The 12,065-nt window shown below is 37.7% G+C and overlaps 1 pseudogene; it reads left to right on the top strand.

Annotated features, from left to right (window-relative positions):
- LOC108697237 overlaps positions 1 to 2,239 on the top strand; it is a 28,878-nt pseudogene extending 26,639 nt beyond the window's left edge.
- The last annotated feature ends 9,826 nt before the right edge of the window (positions 2,240 to 12,065 follow it).

Genomic DNA, 12,065 nt, shown 5'->3' with positions numbered 1-12,065 from the left:
TTTCAGCAATCTGGTTACTAGGGTCCAAATTACCCTAGCAACTGTGCATTGATTTGAATAAGAGCCTGGAATATGAATAGGAGAGGCCTAAATAGAAAGATGAGTAACAAAAAGTAGCAATAACAACACATGTGCAGCCCTACAGGGCATTTGTTTTTAGATGGGGTGAATGACGATTTAGAAAGAGTTAGAAATATAGTCAAATAATTCAAAAACTATAGAAAATAAATCATGAAAACCAATTGAAAAGTTGCTTAGAATTAGCTATTCTATAACATGCTAAAAGTTAACTGAAAGGTGAACCACTCCTTTAAGCAAACAACAGATTTCTAGATTATTGCTATGATTTATTATTCACTGGCTCAAAAAAAGTTGTAATAATAATGAAAATGAATAGGAGGGCTGTGCTTTTTGGGAAAAAGCATTTCATATATTTACATTGCCTTGCTGTTTGGTACACTTATCTGGTTGGCTACACATAACGTATGCAAAATAATGCTCCTATTTCAAAATAGAACATACATAACCACGGGCATCAAGTATAAAGCATTAAATTAGAAAAGACATGTAATTCTGTAAAAACCTCCATTGTGCCACCCCCAGACATTGCAAGGGGACCTGTGTCCTGGCACTTTATAACTATATTTTATTGATCTTGACAGCTCCAGCTGACTTGGAGATGGAATCCCTCACAATCGGTATGAATAATCTTCTCTCATGAATTTCGTTTTATTTCTGTTCAGAGAGTTTGCTCTAAATGGTCTTACAATGCAGATCAAAACAAGAAAATGAAATCCATTGGCTTTTAGAAACATTAACATGCTTAAGCCCTGCTCCCATATTTACTAACCATTTGCTGTTCTAGAAAATCTAAATACAATTTTACCCAAGTAACTGCCAGTTATGATTTTTTATTACCACAATGTGGGAAAGCCTGAAACATTTCCTCTGTTAGTTAAACATGTTACAGTGCAGTTATACTTACTGTAATAGAGAAATATTTACCATTTGTAGATACAGCCTGTATTTAAAGAATTTGGACAGAACATTCACTTTCTACATATTTCATTTTTATATTCACATATGATGTGTTAAGTTCCTTTGCCTTTATCCAGACTCAAGAAAAGGGGGGGGGAAGCATTAAGAGGCACAAGTGTATAGGTAGGGGATGGGAGGGGGCACACCCACATGATTCCCTCACAATGGGGCAAATTCACTAAAGGGCGAATTTGCTTCACCACACCCAGAGCCGGGCCAAGCCGGGCAGGGAATTGTCCTCTATGCCTGTTAGTAAATTGACAATGTCCCTGCGGATAGGAATTCTGGCACATTTTTTGACGGCCACTTCACCCTTTAATAAATTTGCCCCAATGTTGCCAGCTCTGTATTCATTGGGGGAATTCAAACGAGAGCGATCCAAACTTGGAGAGGTGAGCATGCACAGACAGCCTGGTAGATGTAACCGCTGGGTCCGCTCTGGCCGCCGCAAACAACAATCCAAAGATATGGGGGTTGCGGACACCGCCAGCTGGTATCAGTAAATGTGAACCGGAACGTATTAAAACAAATCCATCTTTATTAGACAATTTAAAAAGTTATTGGAGGGAGCCAAATATGATTGTATCTTGAGTGACAAGGAATTTGATTATCTTAAATGTGATTCCCCCCGTATACCTATCTTCCATTGGCTGCCTAAGGTTCACAAGACTCTTGTGAATGTCCAGGGTAGACCCATTGTCTCTGGTATAGGCTCCTTGAATGAGCATCTTTCTGAATATGTTGATAGTCTTCTTTTACCTATGGTTTTTGGCCTACCAAGCTATCTTCGGGACAGTACAGACTGCATCAATAAAATTCAACAGATACGGTGGGACCCCTCTTACTTGTGGGTCACTATGGACGTCACTTCACTTTACTCCTCAATTGAACACACACGCGGATTATCTGCCATTCAGTTTTGGTTGTCACACGTGAAATTATACCCAGAGGTTCAGAATGATTTCCTATTACGAGCATTGCAATATCTCCTCACCTCAAATTACTTTATGTTTAATGGGGCATTTTTTCTTCAAAAGAGAGGAGCGGCTATGGGGGCGCGATTTGCGCCCTCATATGCCAATTTGTTTATGGGGTTTTGGGAGCGTTGTTTCGTCTATGGAGAACAGAATCCATTTCGGTGCCACATTGTTTCTTTTTTTAGGTTTATCGACGATTTGATTTTGATATGGAGGGGGGATGAGACAACTGTAAGTGAATTTGTTAGATATTGCAATGACTCTGAATGGGGGATATCGTTTACTAGTGAATGTAATCCCACCACCATGTCCTACCTAGATATCAAGTTCTATGTTGAAGGTGATACAATACTCACTGATTTGTACCGGAAACCGATAACCCGCAACACTTTGTTACATGCGGCCAGCTGTCACCCCAAAAGTGTATTACGTGGCGTCCCAGTGGGCCAGTTCCTGCGTTTACGCAGGATCTGTACCACTTGGGACTCCTTTAATGAACAAGCTATGCTCCTATGGGATAGGTTTATCCAACGGGGTTATGATTTCTGGGATGTCAAATCAGCCTATGATAGAGCTGTGGGCACGAGTCGGAGTGATTTATTGGCCTCTCAACCCAAGAAGGCAACTCATTTGGGTTCAAACAGGAACTCTAGATGCCAAGGTCGTAATCGAAATGAATGTCCTAGGATTATCACCTCTTACTCCCGCAACAGTGCCCAACTACGGGGCATTATACAGAAATATTGGAATATCTTGGGCCAGGATCCCAGATTAAGGGATTCGTTACCTTCTCAACCCAGTTTTGCTTTTAAAAGGGGTCCCTGTCTGGGGTCGATTTTGTCCCCTAGCCTCTTTTCAGAGTCCGAGTCCCCCGGGCCTACACATTGGCTAACATTTAAAGGGTGCTACAGGTGTGGTGCCAGTCGTTGCGGCACATGCCGGTATATGAAACCCTCAAAAACTTTTTGTGGTAGATTGGATCGGAGGAGTCATAATATCAATTTTTACGCAAACTGCGGTACGTGCAATATTGTATATCTTATTACCTGTCAGTGCGGTCTGCAGTATGTAGGCAAGACTACCCGTCCCCTTAGGAAGCGAGTATCGGAACATTTGAGTAGCGTCACACGTGGAGATTGCAGTTCTGCGGTTTCCAAACATTTGATTGATAGACATGACAGTAAAGCATGCATTACAGTTCAGGTAATTGATAGGGTAGTAGCAAATATACGCAGGGGGGAAATTGACAATTCCCTCCTTAGGAAAGAAGCCTACTGGATCTTTAAGCTAAATACGGTGACCCCACATGGGCTAAATAGAGAATGGGAACTGACTTGTTTCATTGACTGCTAGTTTATTACCCTTTTCAAAGTTTCTCTTTCAGCGTATTTTACTCTTTAGCTGCCTTTTTCCCGTCTTTCTGTGATGTTTTGATTTTTCCAAATATTTGATGATTTTTGGGCCTTTATAAAATTAAAATTAAAATTAAAATTATATATTTTTGTATAATTTTGTATAATTTTGTATGGTTCTTCCAATTTCATAATTTTGGTGCTGCTTGCACTCCTCGACTTGATATCCCTATAATTATTCTTATAAATAAGTATTCTTATTAACATTCTTATTAACATTTATATAACCATGTTTACATCATATTATAATGACCTTGCAGTACATACGTTGTTGCTGTTAAATATGCTTATCTTTATATGTTTACCATTATTTGAATACAGAGTGTACCTGTTACGTGACTTTTAACATATGTTCTCAATGTTCTTAATTATGGGTGTTATTTCTGTGAGGATCCAGCAGGGGGCCTTCAAGGTTTTGATGAAGTGACCTAGACGTCACGAAACGCGTCAAGCCTGTTCTCCTTTCCCCTGCCCGCTATTTTTAAATTGTCTAATAAAGATGGATTTGTTTTAATACGTTCCGGTTCACATTTACTGATACCAGCTGGCGGTGTCCGCAACCCCCATATCTTTGGATTCATTGGGGGAATGCATGTCTCTGCACTACATTTTAAAGCATAGAGACCTGGAGCAGCTCATCTACATGCAGTGCAAAAACATTGTGGATTGTGCCATTTTTTTCCACCCTCAACCTGCACCTAATAAATGACACCCATTGTGTTGGCTCAAGCGAACACTATTACTCTATTACTATTACTCTGGGAAGCTGGCAGATGAGTCCAAAGTTTTAATAATATATGATTATTTTAGGCACAGTGTCTCCCCCCCGGTCTGCTTACCTTGTGTTAGCCACACCCTCCTGACACATTTCACGCTATTGGGCGCTTCATCAGTAATATTTGATTGACAGCTCAAATATTTAAATACCTTTATAACAAGGATGGATGTTTAATGAAAAAAAAATGTGTTTCATGTTTAATTTGCAAAGGACTTTCATTGTACAGCTTTTTATGTGTAGGTGACAGGTCCACTTTGAAGGCATTTGTGTTCAGACATACTCCTTGCACTTCTGTTTAATTGTACTAAGCACCATTGTAACCAATCAGTCTACATTATTGAATTGTGCACTAGTGGGCCTATTGACACTGGGGAACCCTGGAGCTACCTCCAAGTAATTGCACCAAATTAATCTTAAACATACCGTTTCAAAACATAACATTAAAGGAGAACTAAAGCTTAACTAAAGAAGTAGGTCAGAAATGTTGTACACTGTGTTTTGGGCTTCTGTACCAGCCCAAGGCAACCACAGCCCTTTAGTGAAGAAGACCTGTGTCTCCAAAGATGCCCCAGTAGCTCCCCATCTTCTTTTCTTCTGATTCACTGCACATGCTCTGTGCTGCTGTCACTTACTGAGCTTAGGGACCGATTCAAAATGTACAGTAAGCATAGAAAATAAATGACACAATATAAGGTTGATTAGTAATTAATACAGATAATTACTGCATGGCAGCACAGAAAACAGTGCAACTAGAATCAAATGTAATAATCAGCCCTGTAGCATCAGCTTATAATACAGGTCAACTTAATTTTCTTCTTGATAATTTGCGACGACCCCTAAGCTTAGCTTCTCAACAGCTGCTGAGAGCCCACTGAGCATGTGAGTGTCACAGACACTTTCCAAGATGGTGACCCCCTGTGACAAGTTTAAAGTCCTGGATCATTGCTGCTATTGACAAGCTGAAACTTTAGACTGGTCCAATAAGTTCAATGTTTTTTGCATAACTAAAGAAAATATCCTTCTAAGCAACAGTACATTAACATAAATTAATACATGTATTACCAGTTAGGTAGGTGTTTTGTTGTCACTTTCTGATTCTTGAAACAGTTTAGCAGAAGCCAATATCACAGTGCTTTGAATGCTTTATTTAAGACCTGTGGCTCCTGCTACTGTACAGAGTCGGAAACAAAAAGGGACAGAGAAATATTTTGAAAGTTGCTTGGAATTATATTTCCTTTCACTGACACATCGCTTGATAAAGCTAAAGATCTCTATTATGATTCTTACTTTAATATAGCAAGGCAGACAATCAGGTGCCAGTTCTGTCTAACAGCACCTTGGTTGCATTTGATACAGAAAACTCTTGGGACACATTCTCTACTGTACTAAATGGAATTATTGTATTGTCATGCAGTGCTTATTGTTGGACATTATTTATCCTGTACATTTCCAGACAATGCAGCAATGCAGATCCATACCGAATGTTGTCAATTACAGAATAATACATGAGTCACGGAGGAAAATACCTTTAAATCAACATGGCTTTTGTTAAGACAACGATGTTATGTTGTCAGGGTTTCCAAACATTTTAAACAGGGATTAGCTTTGCTCTAACTCTGGACCTAGGATCCAGCTCCAAAACTTGGGCAATACAGAATAAATCAGAGAATTATTTACAATGGTGGGAAAGGAGCAAAGTGCAAAAGAAAGATGCAGTCAAGTCTTTTGGTTTTATATACACATTAGATTATCAACCAGCATAAAGTCTGGCCCAGCCAATGACCCTTAATACATGAGACTAAATTTAATAAAATCTGAATATAGGAAATATAAAGCCAACATCTAACATAGACTAATTGTAGAAAAAAATATGCTGGGAAATCCATTGTGAGCAGCTGAGGGCATATTGCTCTGCATAGTTGGCCTGTGGAACTGCTAAATTGCAGTGTCTTTGTAATTATGTATCTTATTGTGTTTAGCACTACTGTGTCTGTGCAAAGGTTGTGCGATGATAGGGAGTATGTCCAGAGCACCTGAGTAGAGTTTTTCTTTTGCTTTATCCCTCTTGCTCCAAAAACATATTAGTAGGTAAAAGAATAACATAATATGCAGAACTCATTTACAAGCTTGGCATTGGTGCTATTTTGCTTGAACTTAAAGGCAATTAAAAAAGGTACTTGTGCACATATACCCAATTCAAGTGTAAGAAAACATTTTTGCACAACTTTTGCTTATATGAACCCGAAATGGCAAACTGCATGCTACAGTTTCAGTTTCACGTGTATACAGAGTCCAAAAAATAGTCTGGATAAATATGAAGAATTTTTTCTAGCCGTTAGCTTGTCATTAGCTCTTTATAATATAAACATTACAAGGCATTGTTTTTTATTTCACTTAAAGAACAGGTATAAAACATTTTCAATATGAAGCAAAGCTCCTGTTTAACATGCGGTGTTTACTACTACTTTAAACATTCTTGGATTAAGTATTTACCAACCAAGCTAGCAGGGAAAGAGCTAGTATTATGAATTAGTATTAGTAGCAGATTGTTGCAGAAGGACAAGTAGTTAACTAAGACATTGGGGAACCATGGTATTGAAATAGATGGAATAAAAAGTGCGCTATTGGATATTTATACTATGAATAAAGGTGAAGGCAAAATTTAAACATAAGCTCCATACTAAAGTGACCATGCGCATGCCAAGCTGCTAAATATCTGGTAGATATCAATGCAATTTTGCAACACACAAAATAACCCATGAGGTGAGTGGGGGGAATCCAGATATCCCAATGACTGTGGGGTATTGTCTTACAGATGGATCATTGGATATTAAAGTTTTATAGTACAGGTATGTGACCTGTTATCCAGAATGCTTGGGACCTGGGGTTTTCTGTAAAATGGCTCTTTCGTGTAATTTGGATCTTTATACCTATAAGTCTACTAGAAAATCATGTAAACATTGAATAAACCCGATAGGCTGATTTTGCTTGCAATAAAGATTAATTATATCTTAGTTTGGATCAAGTACAATGTACTATTAAATCATTACAAAGAAAGGAGTAATAATTTTAAGAAATTTGGATTATTTGGATATTATGGAGTGTATCGGAGACTGACTTTCCGTAAGCTTTCTGGATAACAGGTTTCTCGGTTAACAGATCCCATACCATAGCTTTAGTGCAATTACATCAGAGGTTGATTAGACAAATCAAGTGTTTTTTTGGAGGGAACATTACCTTCCCAGATCAACCTTTCCATTTCTGTAACCCAGTGTATATTGTATAGTTACGTGCAATACAGTTCTCATAGAGAGATATGGTGTAGGTACTTGGTTTTGTGCTCTCTTCATAAACCTCTTTACCATTTGCTCATGGAACCAGGTCCCTGTTTAATAAAGAAAGTTTGCACACCTTCCCTTTATTTTTGTGTGTAATTACTTGAAGAATTTGATATATAGAGGTATTTATGCTCCTCTAAGAACTTCTTAGTCAGAGCCAGACGGTTTATCATGAACATTTTACAGAAATGAAAATTGGATAGGGATATAGTAAATTAGGGGCAGGGCACAGACATGGGGACCCTGTGTGTCCATGAAATCTGGCCTAGCCCTGTTCCAATATGGCTGTATTATCCTACTGCTGAGCAACCATATTACGTGTCCCAGTTCCCTTTACAATTCCTTGTAAGAGTAAAGCTATTCTGTTGTAGAGGGAAAACATAAAAGGATATAGTATAGTCTACAAGCACTTTGCGCATACATTTAGGGGCCCATTTACTTAGCTCGAGTGAAGGAATAGAGGAAAAATAGTTCGAATTTCGAATGTTTTTTTTGGCTACTTTGACCATCGAATGGGCTACTTTGACCTTCGATTACAACCTTCGAATTGAACGATTCGAACTAAAAATCATTCGACTATTCAACCATTCGATAGTCGAAGTACTGTCTCTTTAAAAAATTCTTCGACCCCCTAGTTCACCACCTAAAACCTACCGAGGCCAATGTTAATGTATGGAGAAGGTCCCCATAGGCTTCCTAACAATTTTCTGATTGAAGGAATATCCTTCGATCGATGGATTAAAATCCGTTCATTCGATCGTAGGAATAGTGATAAATCCTTCGACTTCGATATTCGAAGTCGAAGGATTTGAATTCAGCAGTCGAATATCGAGAGTTAATTAACCCTCGATATTCGACCCTAGGTAAATGTGCCCCATAATCAATAATTGCATTCCTTTTTTTTATAATCAACTATGGTATTTTGATAAAATCGCTATTTAGTAAATAATTTCCAAACATAGCAGTGATTAACTTTCTCATCCCTACAATTCTTAGATGCTCTTGTTCTCTGTGCTCTTCTCTGCTCTCTTGTTTGGTTTCATAGCATTCGTTTATAAAATCTGTTTCCCAGAAACACAATTATAGATCAGCAAGTTACTAGAATGAAATCCCATTACAGAAATTGAATTCAGGGAGAATTTGATACTTGTGCCTTGGTTCATTATTAGCCAGACACAAAACAGAAAAAAAAACCTATCCTAATCCCTGGATACTTTAAGGTTCATTTTCTTAGTCCCATTGAGTAGCGGTGGGGGTCAGGAAAATCCTGCCAGTCAGTAGGAAAATGCTGAAAAGTATCAGGTCTGTATGGAATTACAGTACAATAAAATATGACTTTTTAAATGTGTTTGAAAAAGCTGTGACCTGCAAAACAGCCATGGGAGTGTATTAATTGTATGTAGCGGAAAATATTTAAATATTAAATATACAAGATGGTTTTGCCATCATTATGGATTCATGCTTTGTTAGTTATCATCCGCTTTACCCACTGGTTATGTTTTTTATTGCCTGTATGTTCAATATATAAACCAATTTATTGGGTGTATATGTTGAAGAATCTGTGGGTGCTTTAAAAATATGTTCATAATAATAATAATAAGAATAGTAGCAACAACAAAGTACTGTCTTGCAAAAGAAAAATGAGATCTAGAGAATCAAGAGAATCAAGAATAGAGCTCTATGGGAAATGGCAGAGTCCTACTTTGGATCTTTTTTGATTTCTGTGTATTAAATCCGGACTTTACATCACAAAGAACTCTTTGTATTTGTGTCTGAATTAAAATGGGCATATGCTGGAAACATTATGGACTTTAATTATGAAAAACATGCTTTTAAAGGGTAGTTTATTCATTATTCAAAATGTGTGAAATACATCAGAAGATGGTTAACATCTCAGGAGTTAGATGTCTGCATCTCCAGTCCTTTTCTGAACTAATCACAGTTAAGGGCCATTAACACGCCACAGACCATTGTTTGTAACTGGTGTTGGTATGATCATCATTGCTGTTTCGTCTGACATAATGTCTTGTGCTTAAATAGAGTCAGATGGCTGGGGGGTTCTCCTAGGGCATGCCAATTAATCAACTCCATTTCACCCATAAGCAAAGCTCAAATACCTACATTGTGTAAGCATTCCCTTACATATTCACATTACCTCCCAAAATACCAGGTAAGTTGCCCAGCGTGTGGCAATTGCATGATCGTTGGCATTAGAAGAGCATATAACTCACTATCTATACTTTACATTGCATCAGGGATCTAAATAACTGCTACCAGCATCAGATAAATGTGCTTGACCTCTAGACATCAAAAAGATTACACTGATTTATATTGGAATTTTTTAAGAACTACACTACTCAAAACTTACTTTCATAAGGGAAGGGATTAGAGTTTTTTTTATACAAGATTGCATAGCCATACAACATTTGTCCTAGGGACTCATAATAAAGGTTTTGATCCTTATAGTTTGGCTGATTAATCTGGATCTCTCAATAATACCTTTAATGGTACAAACATCAATAATTTAGTTTAAATATCAGAAACATATGAACAAATAAATATTGGTGTCTTCAAAGGGGAAGGTGCCCGATATTAGATCTGTGTATATTTGTAGTAGGACAGATTCATGCGTCTGACGGTCATGCATAATCTTGATTTTATGTGTGGAATTGGTGTCAGCGCTATCAAAGCTGAAAATCACTCTCTAATTAGATTGAGCCACTTAGCTGGAAAGAAGACTCACTTCCTGAGCCGTCCCAAGTTTATTGAATTTGGCTAATGAAAAGCCCATTTGGTGCTTCCAAGTGAGTAAGTGGTGCACTGGGTCCTGTGAATACATATATATATGTCACAAATGTGTAAGCATAAGGGTAGGACTTCACAGATAGCAGCACCAAGGGTTTAGTAGTGAGGTTTGCTTGCAGTGTTTCATGGTGAGACCAAGTAGATTACTTCAGATCTAAACAGCCCCCACAGGCCCAGAATAAAGTCACTCTTTATGGCTTCTTAATGCAGCTCCTGGGCTGCAAGTCTGATCCTGGACCCCTTTCTGTACATTCATGGGATGATTTTTTACTGGAATAGTGCATGCGTAATTTTGAATTTCAGTTATCCTAGACATGTTCACATGTTACATATTTAAATAATCTAAACTTTTTAGGTGAATTTGTAGCAGGTAATTTTAAGTCACAGTTTATACAAACCAGGGGTATAAACTTACAGAATGTAGCTTATGTGGCTCCCTGGCTGCTCTTTTTTGTCATTACTATCATATTAATGTGCTGTAATTCCACTTTGTGGTCACAGGACAATTGTTTGCGTTCTAAGGCTGCTTATCGAGAATACAGTATTTTCAGTAAAAATCCAAAATGGCAAAATTTGATATTAGGAATTGACCTTAACAATCAAACCTCAATGTACCTTCAGTGTTTAGCATGCAAAAACGTGGAATAAGTCAGTACTTTATGGAAGATGAGGTTTTATCATCTCCTAATTGCACCTGTACTGGTACTTAAAGGGATCCTGTCATCGGAAAACATGTTTTTTTCAAAACGCATCAGTTAATAGTGCTAATCCAGCAGAATTCTGCACTGAAATCCATTTCTCAAAAGAGCAAACAGATTTTTTTATATTCAATTTTGAAATCTTGTCAATTTCCCAGCTGCCCCTGGTCATGTGACTTGTGCCTGCACTTTAGGAGAGAAATGCTTTCTGGCAGGCTGCTGTTTTTCCTTCTCAATGTAACTGAATGTGTCTCAGTGGGACATGGGTTTTTACTATTGAGTGTTGTTCTTAGATCTACCAGGCAGCTGTTATCTTGTGTTAGGGAGCTGCTATCTGGTTACCTTCCCATTGTTCTTTTGTTTGGCTGCAAGGGGGAAAAAGGGAGGGGGTGATATCACTCCAACTTGCAGTACAGCAGTAAAGAGTGATTGAAGTTTATCAGAGCACAAGTCACATGACTTAGGGCAGCTGGGAAATTGAAAAAATGTCTAGCCCCATGTCAGACTTCAAAATTGAATATAAAAAAAATCTGTTTGCTCTTTTGAGAAATGGATTTCAGTGCAGAATTCTGCTGGAGCACCACTATTAACTGATTTATTTTGAAAAACATTTTTTTCCCATGACAGTATCCCTTTAAACAATAGCAAATGAGAAAACAGCAAATGTCCCTATATTGGTTTATGTATGTATGACTTCAATAGGTTATAATTCAAGGGAGATCTATCTATTTTAATTTTGATAAACAAACAAAAATTTCTTTTAAACTCAAGCAATTTTTTTAATGTAATGAATATGCCATGTATTCTAACACCACTTTTGACAATGTTGCTTTAGGCATAAAATGCTTTACACACCTAGGAGCATATTAATAGGTGTGTGCAAAAAATACATAAAGCATCACCATTCACTTCCACTTTGCACACAGCATTTGACACCATTTACTATGCTAGAAATTCTTTGACCCTTGAATTTGTCCGATTGTAAAATAATGGCCAAATTGTCAGGGTTATTTTTGTAT

The sequence above is a fragment of the Xenopus laevis genome, chromosome 7S (assembly GCF_017654675.1).
Source record: "Xenopus laevis strain J_2021 chromosome 7S, Xenopus_laevis_v10.1, whole genome shotgun sequence".
NCBI lineage: Eukaryota > Metazoa > Chordata > Amphibia > Anura > Pipidae > Xenopus > Xenopus laevis.
This window is presented reverse-complemented; position numbering and strand designations above follow the sequence as displayed.